The sequence below is a fragment of the Lactuca saligna genome, chromosome 7, assembly GCF_052625555.1.
Source record: "Lactuca saligna cultivar CGN05327 chromosome 7, ASM5262555v1, whole genome shotgun sequence".
NCBI classification, from domain to species: domain Eukaryota; kingdom Viridiplantae; phylum Streptophyta; class Magnoliopsida; order Asterales; family Asteraceae; genus Lactuca; species Lactuca saligna.
Window position 1 is genome coordinate 17792257 of NC_136423.1, and position 16292 is coordinate 17808548.

Consider the following 16292-nt stretch of genomic DNA (forward strand, 5'->3'; position numbering starts at 1 on the left):
TGTTTAAACAATCAAACAAACAACCCAATTATCAGTCCCCATTATCTTCTTTAATCTTAAGGATCTACCCTAAGAATCAGCTATTCCTCGTTCATTCATTCCTAAGGATTTTCCTAAGGAATCGGCAAGAAGTCCATCGTTGCCACAGTTTACACAACGGGTACTAAGTCTGCATAGTCACCAGGGATTAGGCACTAAGTCTGCATAGTCGCCAAGGTTTAGACACTAAGTCTACATAGTCGCCAGGGTTTAGGCATCAAGTCTGCATGATCACCAAGGTTTAGGTATCAAGTCTGCATGATCACCAAGGTTTAGGTATCAAGTCTGCATGATCACCAAGGTTTAAGCATCAAGCCTGCATGATCACCAGGGTTTAGGCATCAAGTCTGCATGATCACCTAGGTTTAGAGTACACCAGGTGAACACATCGTTCACAACACCTACAGGTTGCGAGTCTGCTAGTGTTCCACTAGACTATCTATAATAGTCAGTGGTTATCATCCATACTCTGCTGAATAACGGGGCCATCGTATGGGAAAAGGCTTCTCACATCGTCCACCTCTCACCCTCACCTCATAGTCTATAACACCTCTCAACTCATCATCAAACTCATATTCCATCTATTACATCTATCCATGTTTTACCCCAACATTATCGTAGATATAAAATACATATACAGTTTAAATCATTTAAAACATGTATAAAATCATTCATCCAACATAGACAGCAAGTATTCAGATAATATGCACACATAGCACGTAATTTATATAAAAATACTTTATATCTATATGTAAGATGAAAGTAATTATGCACTCACCTAAAAGGTGGTGACTCAGCACTCGGACAGCGCTTCGATACTCTCAAAACAATTTTCCTTCGATAAAACCTAGTATCAATACCACTAGGGTTCAGTCTAACGATAACCGCGACAAATCAATAGTCTGACTGTTATTATTATTATGTAAGCATTAAATAACACTCAATATAACTCATAATAATAGCCCAAATAATTATTTTAACGACCTAATAACATTACTATAATTATTTAAAAGTTATATTAAAAGTTGCGTAAGCGTAGCTCAGTTACAGCGGATTTTAATTAAAGAAAACCGGGCTTTGCTCGGAGTAGCGTTTCGAAACCGAAAGACTCTTTTTCTTGGGACTCCAGGAGCCTCGAGGCTTCCTTAGGGTGCTAGGGGATCACCTAGGCTTAGGGGAGGATTAAAACACTTAGAGAGAGAAAGTTTAGAGAGAGAGAGAGAGAAATGATTTTGGTGTGATAAATCCGGCCATTTTCGCATCTATTTATAGGGGTTGGGGGCTTCGGACTACGTTGCGCGTTCAGCAGCTACGCTGGGCGTAGTCCCCGGATAAGGTTGCCAGCTTTGCACAGCTGGCTCACACTCGGACAGGACCCGGATAAGACCGAGGAACGCTGGGTGTACCCAATCTCGGACGTAGGGCGTAGCGAAGGAGCGACATGTCCATCATCGGATGCGAGGCTGGGCTTCATCGGACTGCTCAGATCGAGCCACATCGCCTAACTCGCATCAAGTCTCGCAAAATCGAGTGCCAACTTCTAAAATTCGTATCTTTTTCATACGATCTCCGTTTTTGACGTTCTTTATATCCACGAGAAGGTGGGAACATACTCTACAACTTTCGTTTAGACTTCGTCGGATAATTTTGACTATATTTTAAAACTTACATTATTAAGAGGCTGGGACAGGATTGCTCTGTTAAATCCTCATAACTTCTTCATCTGATGTCCGTTTTTGCCCATCTTTTTCTCGTTACGCTACTCTTAACGAGATCTTCGATTCTCGTTTAGGTCGTGTCGGCTAAAAACTGCTCGATCAATTATTCGAGTTTCGGGATGTACATTGCTAAGCCGAAACTTCGAAAAATCATAACTTCTTCATACGAAGTTAGATTTGAGCGTTCTTTTTATGGACGATCTCGGTTTAACGTATTCTACGACTTTCCTTTAAATCGCTAAGGCTAAATCTTGCTCAATCGTAAATTCACTATTTACGTTTCCCGGTATCGTGCCGGTTCCGTTGCGAAACTTCGACGGATCATAACTTTTTCGTTATAACTCGGATTCCGGCGTTATTTATATGTACGGAAACCTTGTAACATATAATACAACTTGGTTAAGATTATTTATTCTAAATAATCCTTTGTCGAAAAGTCATTTTCGACACTTATTGCCTCTAATTTGACTAGCTCGGGTTTACGGGCGTTACAACTAGTGTCTTCTTGAAGCTATAAAGGCTCCTAACAGTCAAAGTACACTACAAAGGAGACCATAGACTATATCAGAATCAATGAAGCAAAATTACAAGAGTTTAAAGGTGTAAAATAAGTACATGTGGAGCTTAGTATGTTTGTGGTATGCTTTCTCTTTCTTCATGTTATGTAATAATATGCATTACTTATGGTGTTTAATTTACTAACTATTTATTGTTATGCTTGTTATATGATATATGAATACATAGACAAATTACATTTGAAGGAGTCCCTAAACTCAATCATTTGGGGATGAGGAAAGGATAGATGAGAAGAACATGGATAAGGAAAACATGACATAATCTCCACTTTCTTGAAATAAGATATTTAATAAAGCAAAAGTAATAAGAGAATAAAAGGTTGTACAATTGTAGATGGTTACTAACCTACTTTCACTATCTACCATGTAATATTGATACTGTGATTCATTTATGCTCCTTGAATCGTCTTGTATTCTTGAAAATTCCGTTTCAATGTTCCTTTTTCTAATAAAGAATCCACGATATTTTAGTAGTAATATTAAAGCGATTTCACTGGACAATAGCGACAATATATTTGACATGTTAGGTCTATCTTCCGGATGTTCTTGAATACATACATAACAATCCAATTTGTATGCATCTTAATACTTCGTTCTCAAAAATATTGGCCCTGATAGATTCATCTAGTAGTTCTAAAGCCTTGCCTTCATTCCACAACGTCCATGTCTAAAATAGTAATCGTTACATATAAGATATATCAAGAAATGGTTAGAATTTCTTAATCTATCATAGTTAAGGTATGTTTATTATGATGAAATAAAATTAACAAAACAATGGAATGAACAATGTAATTTAATGAGTCGTTATATTATATATATTATCATGTTTATTAGTTTATACGGAAGCAAAATTTTATTAGAAAATTAATATTAACTAATTAAAAATATATGAAAGAAAAAACTTATTTCATAACATTTGAAATATATAATAAGTATTTCAAACAGTGGAAAGTAATTAATCTTTAAAAGCTTGTTTATAAAAATAAAACAAAATCAAAATTGAGTATAATGAAAGTAAAGTAAAATTATAATAAAAATCAGTTCTTAATTTTTATAAAATAACAAAAGTTAACTTAGTTAAGGTTTTGATTTTTTTTTTTTTTTTTTTTAAATATTACTGAATTTTATAAAGTAGTTATATAATAAATCATTTTATTCCATTAAAAAGGAAATGGAAAGAACAGATCTCCCCAAATGAATGAAAATTGCCTAAAGAGAAATAATCACAATCATCATAGAAAGCTCAGATTTGTACACGAGGATAAACAAACAAGATCTATTTATTGCCACTTAATGCTTCATTTTATTCATTTCGTATTACTATAATTCAAACACTATCTTAATACTTACTTGTGTGAGAAGGTTGTGTTCACTACGTGTATAACATGATCCTGTGTTCTTTTTACCGCTTACTATCTCGAGAACCAAAATTTCAAAACTGAAAACATTTGATTTTGTTGAAAAATGTCCATCCATTGCATATTCAGGTGACATATAACCACTACAAGAAATTTGAGAAATATAATAAGTCTAAAACTATAATGATATTAGTTTGCATAAATAGATTGTTACTTACTATGTTCCAACCACTTTCTTTGTTTTCGCTACAATTTGATCGCCCCCAAAAATCCGTGCCATACCAAATTCAGATATCTTTGGGTTCATTTGTCTATTGAGCAAAATATTACTAGCTTTTAGATCCCGGTGAATGACCTTAAATCTTGAATCTTGATGAAGATAAAGAAGCCCTCGAGTAATCCCACATATGATCTCGAGTTTGATTTTCCAAGTGAGTGTCACGTTTTTCTCTTTGTATATATTTATTTCAAAAGACACCTTCGATTTGAATAAAAAATATGTATCGAATGAAAAAAAAAAATAAAGCATGTGAAAAAATTACCAAAAAGGAACATATCGAGACTTTTATTTTCCATGAACTCATAAACCAATAACTTCTCTTCGGCTTCAACGCAACAACCTAATACTGGAACAAGGTTCCGATGTTGGAGTTTTGCGATTAACTGAACCTCGTTTTTAAGTTCTTCAATCCCTTGATCAGAAATTCTTGAGAGCCTTTTTACCGCTACAACCTCGCCTACCTTTAATGTACCATGTATTACCAACAACAAAAAACTTCTTGATGTTCTCATGTTTATCACGACACAATAATTTAAAGGGGAAACTTAAGAAATAATAACATTTTATACTCTTGATATCAATATAGGGAATGCACTATTTTTTCCGGCAACATTAGTTATACTTTTATATCCATAACAACAGTATACTTATATTTCTTCACCGATAACAACAAAATATGTATCATGAAACTTATAAAAATATACTTAATTTCTTACTCATGTTAACAAGTTGAATGCATTTCTTAGCCATAGAATTGTAGCAAAATAATTACATCTATTTACTAATAATAACAATGCACTTGGTCTTTTTTTACTATAATAATAATATGTAATCTAACACTAGTAAGTATTTTGTAACTTTCAGATAAAATGTTGGTATAATCCGTAGATAAAAGAAGGTATGTTGTTAAGTACCTTGTCATTATGAGTACAATGTATAGTATGTTGTTTAGACGGGTAGAAAGAGTAAAGTAATTGCTATTTTATGCAATTTGGGGGTATTTCAATTGTTAATACGTTGACGATACTTTACCTTATAAACACACCCGAACCCGCCTTGCCCAAGCTTACTTGAGTTCGAGAAGTTGTTTGTAGCCATAACAAGTGTCATAAAATCGAACAAAGGTAACTCAAGTTCATCTGTCTTTGTTTCACCATAATAATCTCTTTTATTTGACACCACCACCCCATCTTTTAATGTGAAATCTTTGACTCGTTTTTCTGGAGCTAATTTGGATCATTAAAAAAGTATACTAGTCATATGTGAATCAAGAAAACAACCTATTTTGACCTTAGAAATCTGTAAGTGTTAATGTGATTCTAAATTATTTTCTATGTTAATTTAATGATATATTTATACTCCTCAAAGTTAAAAATTACCTGGTATATCTGACTCTAGTTTTTTCAACCTTTGTAGTTTCTTCCTCATCAAGTGAAAGAGTATAATTAGAAATATCAGCACCACACAAACACCGATGGTAATGCCGACAAGTTTGACAACTTTGTTGTTGCTGCCAGAGCTATTTTTAGAACTTTTATTCATCGGTGGTTCGCCTACAGTGAATAGATTCGTACTTAATGATATCTGAAATTGTAAAATCCAAGACAAATCTACAACTTTTAATACATACGATAAATTTCACCAAACTGACAAAGTAAGTTTTTGTGTGTCCCCCAAAGTAACGAAGTCTAATGTTGTATATATAATATTAATGCATGAGCTACACATTACGTGAATCTGTTTTCTTCCAAAAGAACAACTTGGGTAAAACATACCTAATTAAATAAAACTTTTGATTACTGATTATATTATCAAGATGACAAATTAAAGAAACTTTTGGACCAGAAGATAGCTAGTTATTTTGAAGTATGGTCATTCATGGCCTCATGGGCAAGAAAATAAACTACGGTTTGTAATATTTGTTATGCAAGACATAATCCGTTGTATTGTATTTAATATGTATCGAGGTTTGGATTTGAAATGATGTTCATGCGACAAAAAAATGTTTTTTTTATTGTGAAAAAGACAATTGTTATGCTTTTTCCGAAATATAGATGAAAATAAAGTTTTTTTTTATTAAATAACCACTACTTTCACATGCCTTCATTAGTTTTTTCAGTTTTTTTTATTTATATACTATTTTTTTTTTAAAATCACTTCATTTTATCAATGAAATCTTTACTTTTCCTGTGAAAATGGTATTTGAAGATTGCTACCACAATAATTAATGGTTTTCATAAAAATATAAACAATTCTGGCAGTATAGAACAATATATAGTTTCTTATGTCAATCTTTTTTTTTTTTAAAGTTTTGGTCATTTTTTGCTGGTCAAACCTACGAACTCACATGTCAAACAAAAGAATTTGAAGGCAAAACCTATATGTAATAAGTTTCTCTGCAGAAAAACAACGTTTTAAGTATTTCACAGATTTAATATTACTGATTATAGTTTTAACACATCGACCATAACATACAATGGTGTCATAATTTCTTTCATCAGTCATTTTTAATATTTAATTAATGGTTATCTATTTTTATTTTTTTTATGTGAATCAGTGATGTTGATGTTTGTTTTATCACATTTAGAACAATTTTCCCAATTGCTTCGTGAAAAGACCAATTTATGATGTTGCTTAAAAAATTTAACTAACAAACTGTCTTTGTTATGCTAAGCTCACTCATGAATGGGTCGTTAAAACTGTCAAAGATTCTCACATAATTAATTACTACTTAAAAGAAGAATAAAAAAGAGGGGAAAAAAATCAACGAAGCCATTCTAGAACTAGACTTTGGTTAGCTTTGATTACTGGGATATTAAGATAAACCTTACAATTTGTTGAGAAATGAAGGTTTAAAAGAGCAATTTTTTTAGATGAATAAATATTGCAGCTTTTGCTATTTTTTCCATTATGTTATCACATGTTTTAGTATATTCGAAAAATACTTCTAAGTTTGTAATCTTTTACGTTTTTACCATGAATATATAAATGTTTTTTTTTCATATTATATGTATTTACACATAATGAAACGTATTTATATAGTTTGAATGAAGGGGCTGTGAAAGATCCCAACTTTCGTATTTTTGAAAAACCCAAACTTTCATACTTCACAATATTATTACTCCAAAACATGCTACTTGCATATTCATAAAAGTAATATGTTACATTGATAAAGAGGTTACAAACTATTGGATACAGACCGAATATTACAAAGTGTTATATATTACATAACTACCAAGGATATTGTAATTTATACTAACATAAGCCGAAGTACAAAAGTATTATTACAAACTATTCAAAATCTTTCAACAGTATATGATCATACTGGTTACTTATCACCTGCAATTGTTAAACATTGATAGGGTAAGCGGTAACGCTTAGTGATTTCAATAATAGATAAAATATAACGTTATGTCATATATATATAACTCAATATGGCGGAAGCAAATAGAAACGAGGAACAACAAATGCATATGAGAATCATGTGTTAAGCTTTCCATATCAATCAATGACTTGATTCAAAAATATACAATCAATAAGACATAACAATTTCCATACTTGATATACATCAATAAAGCTTTGGCCCAAATGGCATAGAAGACATATAATTTCTAATTAACATCTTGTTAGATTTCCAGCTTATAGTCCTATCTAACCATTTACCAATGCCATAGAATAGAAGTCATTCTCTTACAGAGACATGTTCTACATGGCCAGAGGCTACGTACCAGTACCAATGTAAATCTAAGTCCTTTCACTGATCACATGGTTAAAGGTATTACTTTTGCTATAAAAATAGCGAATAAAATAACACGGAAAAATAACTCGGAATAATAACACTGAAAAGCACATAGCACATATAACACATAACATACAATTGTTCCTATATATTGAACTCACCTTGATTAACCGGGGGTCAAAATAGTAATTTGGGCAGCACTTCGGCTTTAAATATGACTTTCTATGTTGAAAACTGAGAAATATATTGAAAACCGGGCTCCGCGAAGGTAGAGCTTCAAAACTGAAAAGATAAATTTTTCGGGCACTTTGGGACGTGTTTCGGATGCTAAATTGATATCGGGGCTTCGGGGGAAGTTAAAATAGTGAAAATATGGAATTAGGGTGAAAAAGTGTCAAAATTTCAAAACTACTCAGGAAGGCTCGCAGCCTCCCTATTTATAGGGTGAGAGGGTTCGGATCCGAGGGCTGAGAAGACTCCACGTAGCATCTGCGAGGCTCGGATCGGAGGGGGTGACAAGGCTCGCATGCGGAGGGCAAGTGGCGAGGCAGCGAGGCTCAGACGCGACACGCGTCGCACCTCGGACGTGGCACGTCTCGGTGACGTAGCTGCTTCGTGCGAGAGACGTGGTTGCTTTGTGCGCGGTGCGTCATCGGTTGGGTCTCCGGCTCGCATACGTGGCAAGCATAGGGACGAGTGACGTGGCCGGTTCCGGTGACGCTTATCCATGCGAGATTCCTCGGAAAATGAGCCAAAATCTTCTAAAATCCATAACTTCCACATACGAGCTCTGTTATTTACGTTCTTTATATGCACGCGTAGGCGGGAATAAAATATACAACTTTCGTTTAGACTTCGTCATCTAATTTTGATTTATTTTTAATATTATTATTTTTAACAGACCGGGACAGGAAAATTCCTAAAAAATTCATAACTTCTTCATCCGACATCCGTTTTCGTCAGACTTTTTATCCTTGTACTACAAATGACGAGACTTTCGATTCTCGTTTAGGTTGTATCGGCTAAATATCGCTCAATCTAAAATTCGAGTTTTTAGCTGTTTACTGCTATTTCGAAACTTAGGAAAATCATAACTTCCTCATACAAAGTCAGATTTTGGCGTTCTTTTTATTAAACTTCTCGGTTTAACAAATGCTACGAATTTTATTTAGATCACTAAGACTAAAAAGTAGTTTATCAAAAACTCACTTTTTACATCATTCAGCGTCATGCCGGTTTTATCGCGGATCTTCAATTTGTCATAACTTCTTTGTTATAACTCAGATTTCGACGAGTTTTCGCCTATAATTTTCTAACGAGATTATCTACAATTTTCAATAATAAAACTTTACTTATTCCAAAATTTATATTTTCATTAAATGTTACCATTTGACATTTATTTGGAATCTAATAAGGCTTCCAATATTTTCAGAGTGATTCTAAACATAGTTTTACTTAATTTATAGTAAAACCATATGTTAGAACTCAACATTTAAATTCACATAATATTTCGTAATATTATTCATTACAAAAGACGATTTCAATACGTGTATGTTATAGGCTATTAGAATATGACTTTTCTTTCACACTCGCTAATGATTTTAGAAATGGTTCATGAAGTTTATAGATGTTATTACTTGTTGAAAATACCTTTAGTATTTGACAAACTGAACTTTAAATGTTGAAGGGTATGTTTTGTATAATATTGCTATTTGTGGGTAGAGTGTATAAATTTTATGCAGGTGATATAATTCAGGTTAATGCGCGGATCTTAGATGCTTTATGGGTTGGTCAAGTATCCGAAGTATTTAAGAGAAGAAGCTTGGTCATTTTTGTTCAGTTGATCAGATCTAGATATTTTTCATCTTCTTTTCTCTCTCAGTATCTGTTAGGGTTTCTCTAATAGAAGTTCATAGTCTCATTAGATCTTGTTCTTAAGTTTTCATCCGAGTGTGAGTGTTATTGTAGTGAGGTTTTTTGATGTAAGTTGATGTATAATCGAACTGGTTTATATTAAATAAACTGTTCAAGTTGGGAAGTTCGTGTGTTTGTGTTTTTAAGATGGTATCAGAGCTCTCAGGCTCCGATTTGTTGTTGCAGACGCTCGATCGTGATTTTCATCATCAGATCGTCAATCTAAGAACGGTATTTTTCTGATTTCTTCTTGTGAAGATCATTTCTGTTCTTTATAGATTTTTTGTCTGTTTCTTGCTCAAGATCCTGGTACTGCGAGAATGTTTTGATTCTTGCAGGTAACAAGTAAAGTTGAAATAAACGCTTGTGATATTAGCGCTTCGCTTCTGTTGATCTTCAAAGTTATCATAATCGATTAATCTCTACTCCGAAATAACTCTCTAGGGGTCGGATTTGATCACCGATAAACCCTAGTAGAGAGCGGACTTAGAGAGTCGATTCCTTTGGCCGCTTCCAACTCACTGTGAGGACTGTTTTGTTCCTTTTTCTCTATTGATTGGTAATATTGTTCTGGTTGGGAATCTGTGACTGTATTGTGCACACCATTGTCTGGTTCTTGCATTATATGTTTTTTCTTGTTTGTTCTTTGACACTGTACTGATTGTCTTGGGCCCTAACATACCTGGTGACCTTCTGGACGTTAGATCAGTACTGTTGTCTTCTGTTTGTGGTATTATTTGTTGTTCTTTACTCTTTTTTTAAATGGCCGGAGACACTACTTCGAGTGGTGATTCTGGTTCTATACCTAGTGGAAGTGGAAAGGATGAGTCAATTAATTTTGATGATCCTCTCTACATTCATCCATCTGATAATGCTATTACTTCAATAGTTACTACAAAATTAACTGGAAATGAAAATTTTCGATTATGGAAGAGTTCTATTTCTAGAGCTCTCAAAGCTAGGAATAAACTTGGATTTATTGATGGTACTCTTAAGAAAACTAGTGTTGATGAGTCAAAAAAATCTAAGTGGGATAGGGCTAATGCTGTTGTATGTTCCTGGCTTTTATCTTCTATCTCTGATTCTATATATCAGAGTCAAGCTTACTCTGAGGTAGCTGAGGATATTTGGAATAATTTATTTGAAACTTATAATAAGTCAGATGGATCTGTGGTGTTTAATATACATCAACAAATTAATACACTTAAACAAAATGGAATTTCCTTGTCTGACTATTTTAATAAACTTGATTCCTTGTGGAAGGAATTTGATGGTCTTACTAGCTTGACTGAGTGTACTTGTGAAGCTGCTATCAAATTGAAAGATCATTCTAATCTCATGAAACTTATGCAGTTTTTGTCTGGGCTTGATGAGTCCTATAGTCAAGTAAAAAGTCATATTTTGTTAATGGAACCTTTACCTAATGTTAAAACTGCATTTTCTATTCTTTCAAGAGAAGAATCTATTCAAAGAAATGGATCCTTGTCTTCTCTTCAGTCTTCACAGTCTTTTTCCAAGTCTCAACATGCTGCTTTTAATAGCAGGTTTAATAACAAATCTGGGTTTAATAACACTAATAAAAATAAAACTCAATCTGTTCAGTGTAAAAATTGTGGAATTAAAGGTCATACAATTGATAGATGTTATAAGCTAATTGGTTATCCTAAGGATTTTAAGTCAAGAAATGAGTCCAGTAATCAGAATAATTTTAATAAAAATGTTTCTGCCAATTCCTCTACTACTACTTCTGGTAATGCTATTCCTTCTAGTACTCCTGATTCTAGTAGGGATTCAGAATTTCATCAGCTCACCAAGGAACAATACTTCAAATTTTTACAACTTATTGGTGATAGACAGCTTAATGAGGAAACTTCTGCCAGTGTTAATATGGCAGGTACTTGTTTGTTTCAAGCCTTTAATTCCTCTGTTAGTCCTCTAAAGTGGATTGTTGATTCTGGAGCTAATCAACATATGATTGCTTCTGAGTCTCTTCTTCATGACACTGTAGATGTGTCTAAATTAGATCTTCTGGTTAGCCATCCTAATGGCACTTCAGCTAAAATTGAAAAAATTGGAAATTTGAATTTGTCTAATTCTTTGACTCTTTTTGATGTTTTTACTGTTCCTGATTTTAATGTTAACTTGTTGTCTGTTCATAAGGTTTGTAAAGACAGTAATTGCGAGGTTGTTTTTAATGAACATAGTTGTAAAATTCAAGGTTTACAATCAAAGGATATGGTGGGGAATGGTAGAGAATCTGAGGGTCTCTATTACATCAATAGTGAACCTTTAGGTAATTCATGTAGTTATAGTTATTCTGTTTCTGTGTGTTGTGTATCAAAATTAACTTGGCATAATAGACTTGGTCATCCTTCTGATCAAGCCCTAGGATCTCTAAGAACTCAATTAAATTTTGGTAATGAAGTACTGCCACCCTGTGATGTATGTCATAAGGCTAAGCAAACTCGGGAGTCATTTCCTGCTAGTCAACATGTTACCACTAAACTGGGTGAGTTAATACATTTGGATGTTTGGGGACCTTATAGAGTGACAACCTCAGAAGGATTTAGGTATTTTTTAACCATAGTTGATGATTATTCTAGAGCTACATGGGTTTATTTGTTGAAATCAAAAGATGAAGTTTATGGTTGTGTTCTTGTTTTCTTTAATATTTTGTTTAATCAATTTGGAGTTAAAATTAAAACAGTCAGGTCAGACAATGGAACTGAGTTTTTGAATTTTAAAATGAGACAATTGTTTGAATCTAAAGGTATTTTGCATCAAACTTCATGTGTTCACACTCCACAACAAAATGGAGTGGTTGAAAGAAAACATAGACATATTCTTAATGTTGCTAGGTCTTTGATGTTTCAATCTGGGTTACCTTTAAAATTTTGGGGAGAGGCAATCCTAACTGCTGTTTTTTTAATTAATAGAACTCCTACATCTGTTTTACATGGTTCTTCTCCTTATGAGTTGGTTTATAAAACTGCTCCTGTTTTTGATAAACTTAGGGTTTTTGGTTGTTTATGTTTTGCAACAAAGTTAAATAATTCTGACAAGTTTTCTGAAAGAGCTGATAAGTGTATATTTCTTGGTTATGATTTTGATAAAAAAAGGTTATAAAGTGTTAAGTCTTGATACAAATCTTATTTTTGTTTCCAGGGATATAAAATTCTATGAGTCTGTTTTTCCTTTCAAGCTAAAGCATTCATCTTTAACAGATAAATCTAATGTTTTTTTGAATGATCCTTTTTCCTATGATAAGTCAATATCTTCTAGTTTTTTACTAGACAATACTAATTTAGATGAATTGAGAGGTGCCCATCAGTTGAGTGGTGTTGATGCAGACCATAACTTGGATGAGACTTTTTCTTTTGATGTCAGCAACCAGTCTGGTGAGGCAGATGTGCCCTCATCTGATGAGGTGGTTCCAAATTCTTCTTTATTGACTGAGGAAAATGTTTTAATTAATACTAGTCCTTCTGAAGAACAGTCCTCTAGGGTCACAAGGTCCGGACGTAGTGTTCATATGCCTCTTAGATTTAATGATTATGTTGTGGAAGGAAAACATAAATATGGTATAGAAAGATCTGTCAATTACTCAGCTTTAAATTCTGAAAATTATTGCTTTGTTGCTAATCTTAATAAAACAGTAGAACCTAAAACTTACAGTGAAGCAGTTTTAGATCCTAAATGGATAAAAGCAATGAATGAAGAAATGGAAGCTCTATATAGGAATAATACTTGGGAAATTGTAGATCTTCCCAAGGGAAGAAAAGCTATTGGTTGTCGTTGGATTTATAAAATTAAATATAAGTCAAATGGAGAAATTGAAAGGTATAAAGCTAGGTTAGTTGCTAAAGGGTACAGTCAAAGAGAAGGTATAGATTATGAGGAAACTTTCTCTCCTGTTGCTAAAATTGTTATTGTCAGAATTTGTTTAACTTTAGCTATTCATCATGCATGGCCTTTATATCAATTGGATATAAATAATGCATTTTTATATGGTGATTTGTCTGAAAATGTTTACATGCAACTTCCTGAAGGATATCATTCAAAAAAAGATAATAGAGTTTGTAGGTTAATTAAATCACTTTATGGACTTAAACAAGCACCTAGGAAATGGAATGAGAAGTTGAGTTCTTCCCTTTCTTCATTTGGTTTTGAACAAAGTATTAATGATTATTCATTATTTGTTAAGTAAAACATGTTATAGTCATTTTGTTGGTTTATGTGGATGATATTATTATCACTGGAAATTGTAAAGATGAATTAGAAAATGTTAAATGTTTTTTAAAATCTCAATTTTTGATAAAAAATTTAGGAGAGTTGAAATATTTTCTTGGAATTGAAGTAATTAGAACAGATCAGGGTATTTGCCTAAATCAAAGGAAATATTGTTTGGAATTGTTACAAGAGTTTGGTATGCTTGCTTGTAAACCTGTTAAAACACCTTTGGAACCTAATCTTGTTATTAAGAAAGAATGTGATCTAGATCCTTCTGATTATGTGGTAAATATTACAGAATTTCAAAAATTAATTGGTAAACTGATCTATCTAACTATGACAAGACCTGATATTTCATATGTTGTGCAAATTTTAAGTCAGTATATGCATAAACCTTATAAATCTCATGTGAATATAGCTTTAAGATTGTTAAGATACTTAAAAGATTGTCCAGGGAAAGGAATTCATATAACAAAAACTGATTCTCTTAGTCTCATTGGTCTTGTTGATGCTGATTGGGCAAAATGTTTGTTTAGTAGAAGGTCTGTTACATAATATCTTGTTTATTTTGCTGGTTCACTTGTATCCTGGAAAAGCAAGAAACAGAGCACTGTTTCTCGTTCTTCCACTGAATCTGAATACAGGGCATTAGGGTCTGTAACTTGTGAGGTAATTTGGATTTTAAAGTTACTATATGATTTGGGAATAACTGGTTTAACTCCAGTCAATATTTTTTGTGACAATGAAGCAGCAATCAAACTTGTACTAAATCCTATATTTCATGAGAGATCTAAACATTTTGAAGTGGATCTTCATTTTGTTAGAGAAAAAGTTGAAAATGGTATTATAAAAGTTAATAAGATTGGTTCTTTAAATCAAAATGCAGATGTTTTAACCAAAGCTCTTGGATCTTCTCAACATGAATACATTTCTAATAGACTAGGTTTAATAAATGTTTTTAAATATAATAAATCATAAGTTGTGTTAATGTTCAGTTTGTTGGGGGGGGGGGGTGTTGAAAATACCTTTAGTATTTGACAAACTGAACTTTAAATGTTGAAGGGTATGTTTTGTATAATATTGCTATTTGTGGGTAGAGTGTATAAATTTTATGCAGGTGATATAATTCGGGTTAATGCGCGGATCTTAGATGCTTTATGGGTTGGTCAAGTATCCGAAGTATTTAAGAGAAGAAGCTTGGTCATTTTTGTTCAGTTGATCAGATCTAGATATTTTTCATCTTCTTTTCTCTCTCGGTATCTGTTAGGGTTTCTCTAATAGAAGTTCATAGTCTCATTAGATCTTGTTCTTAAGTTTTCATCCGAGTGTGAGTGTTATTGTAGTGAGGTTTTTTGATGTAAGTTGATGTATAATCGAACTGGTTTATATTAAATAAACTGTTCAAGTTGGGAAGTTCGTGTGTTTGTGTTTTTAAGATTACTTTTGGTCCAAAGGCAAAAATAAATAAATTATAAGAGTCTTAAGAAAAAAAAATGCGATGGAATTTAAAATTACAAGAACCATCCGTATCAATTTCAACACTTTGACCGAACAAGTAAACTAGTACAAACCACATGGACCCAAAAATTAGTTCACTCTAATAAAAAAATTGGGACGGCTTATTAATAATATGATAAAAATAAAATTAACTAGCGACCATATGAAGAATATAGAAAATTAGTCTTCTTAATAAAGTGTTGTATTTAATTGAATTGGAATGATTGTACTAATAAAGAATAAAAGAATCATATGACATATTTTCAAAATCTTGATCAAAGGGTAACAAAATATACATGTGCATTATGAAAATTGAAACATACCCAAGTTAGAAGCTGCAACTCTAACGTAAAAATCATGTCCACCATCTTCAGAATCAGCATACCGCCTCATATCGACCAGATCCATTTCCCAAATCAGACAACCCGACCCGCCTTCAGTGACATCCATATTAGCATAAGCTGCACAAGAACATTTCTTTTTGCAAATCTCACCACACTCGCTCAAATTCTTCGTCTGATCTACAAACACCTTCGAACTCTCCGGCAATTTCATGTTCTTCAATGGCAGAAATCCATCCGACCCACAATCCAATTTGGAGCTCCGATTCCGAACACACCCATCGGACCCATCTCGAAAATCCCATGCTTGTTTGTTTTTAGCCTAGAATCCGGGTGTCATGCAAAAGCCGAAGGCCCCACATTCATTAAACTTATCGCAATAATCATCGGGGAAAGACCAGAAGACATTCCAGGTTTTTGTTGTTTCAGCCCAAACGAATCTTTGAGCAATACCAGAAGAATTCATAACCACACGTGAATAAAGAGAAGCATTCAGCATTTCAAATGAATAAATAATCTCCTCGGAGTTCTCCTCAAATTCAAACTGCATTATACTCACCCCTTTCATCCCCGGTACACCGCTCACTACAAGAAAAATCAT

At 33.1% G+C, this 16292-nt stretch overlaps 1 pseudogene; it reads right to left on the reverse strand.

Annotated features, from left to right (window-relative positions):
* Positions 1 to 2687: 2687 nt before the first annotated feature.
* On the reverse strand, positions 2688 to 16292 carry LOC145006715 (receptor-like serine/threonine-protein kinase SD1-8; annotated as a pseudogene).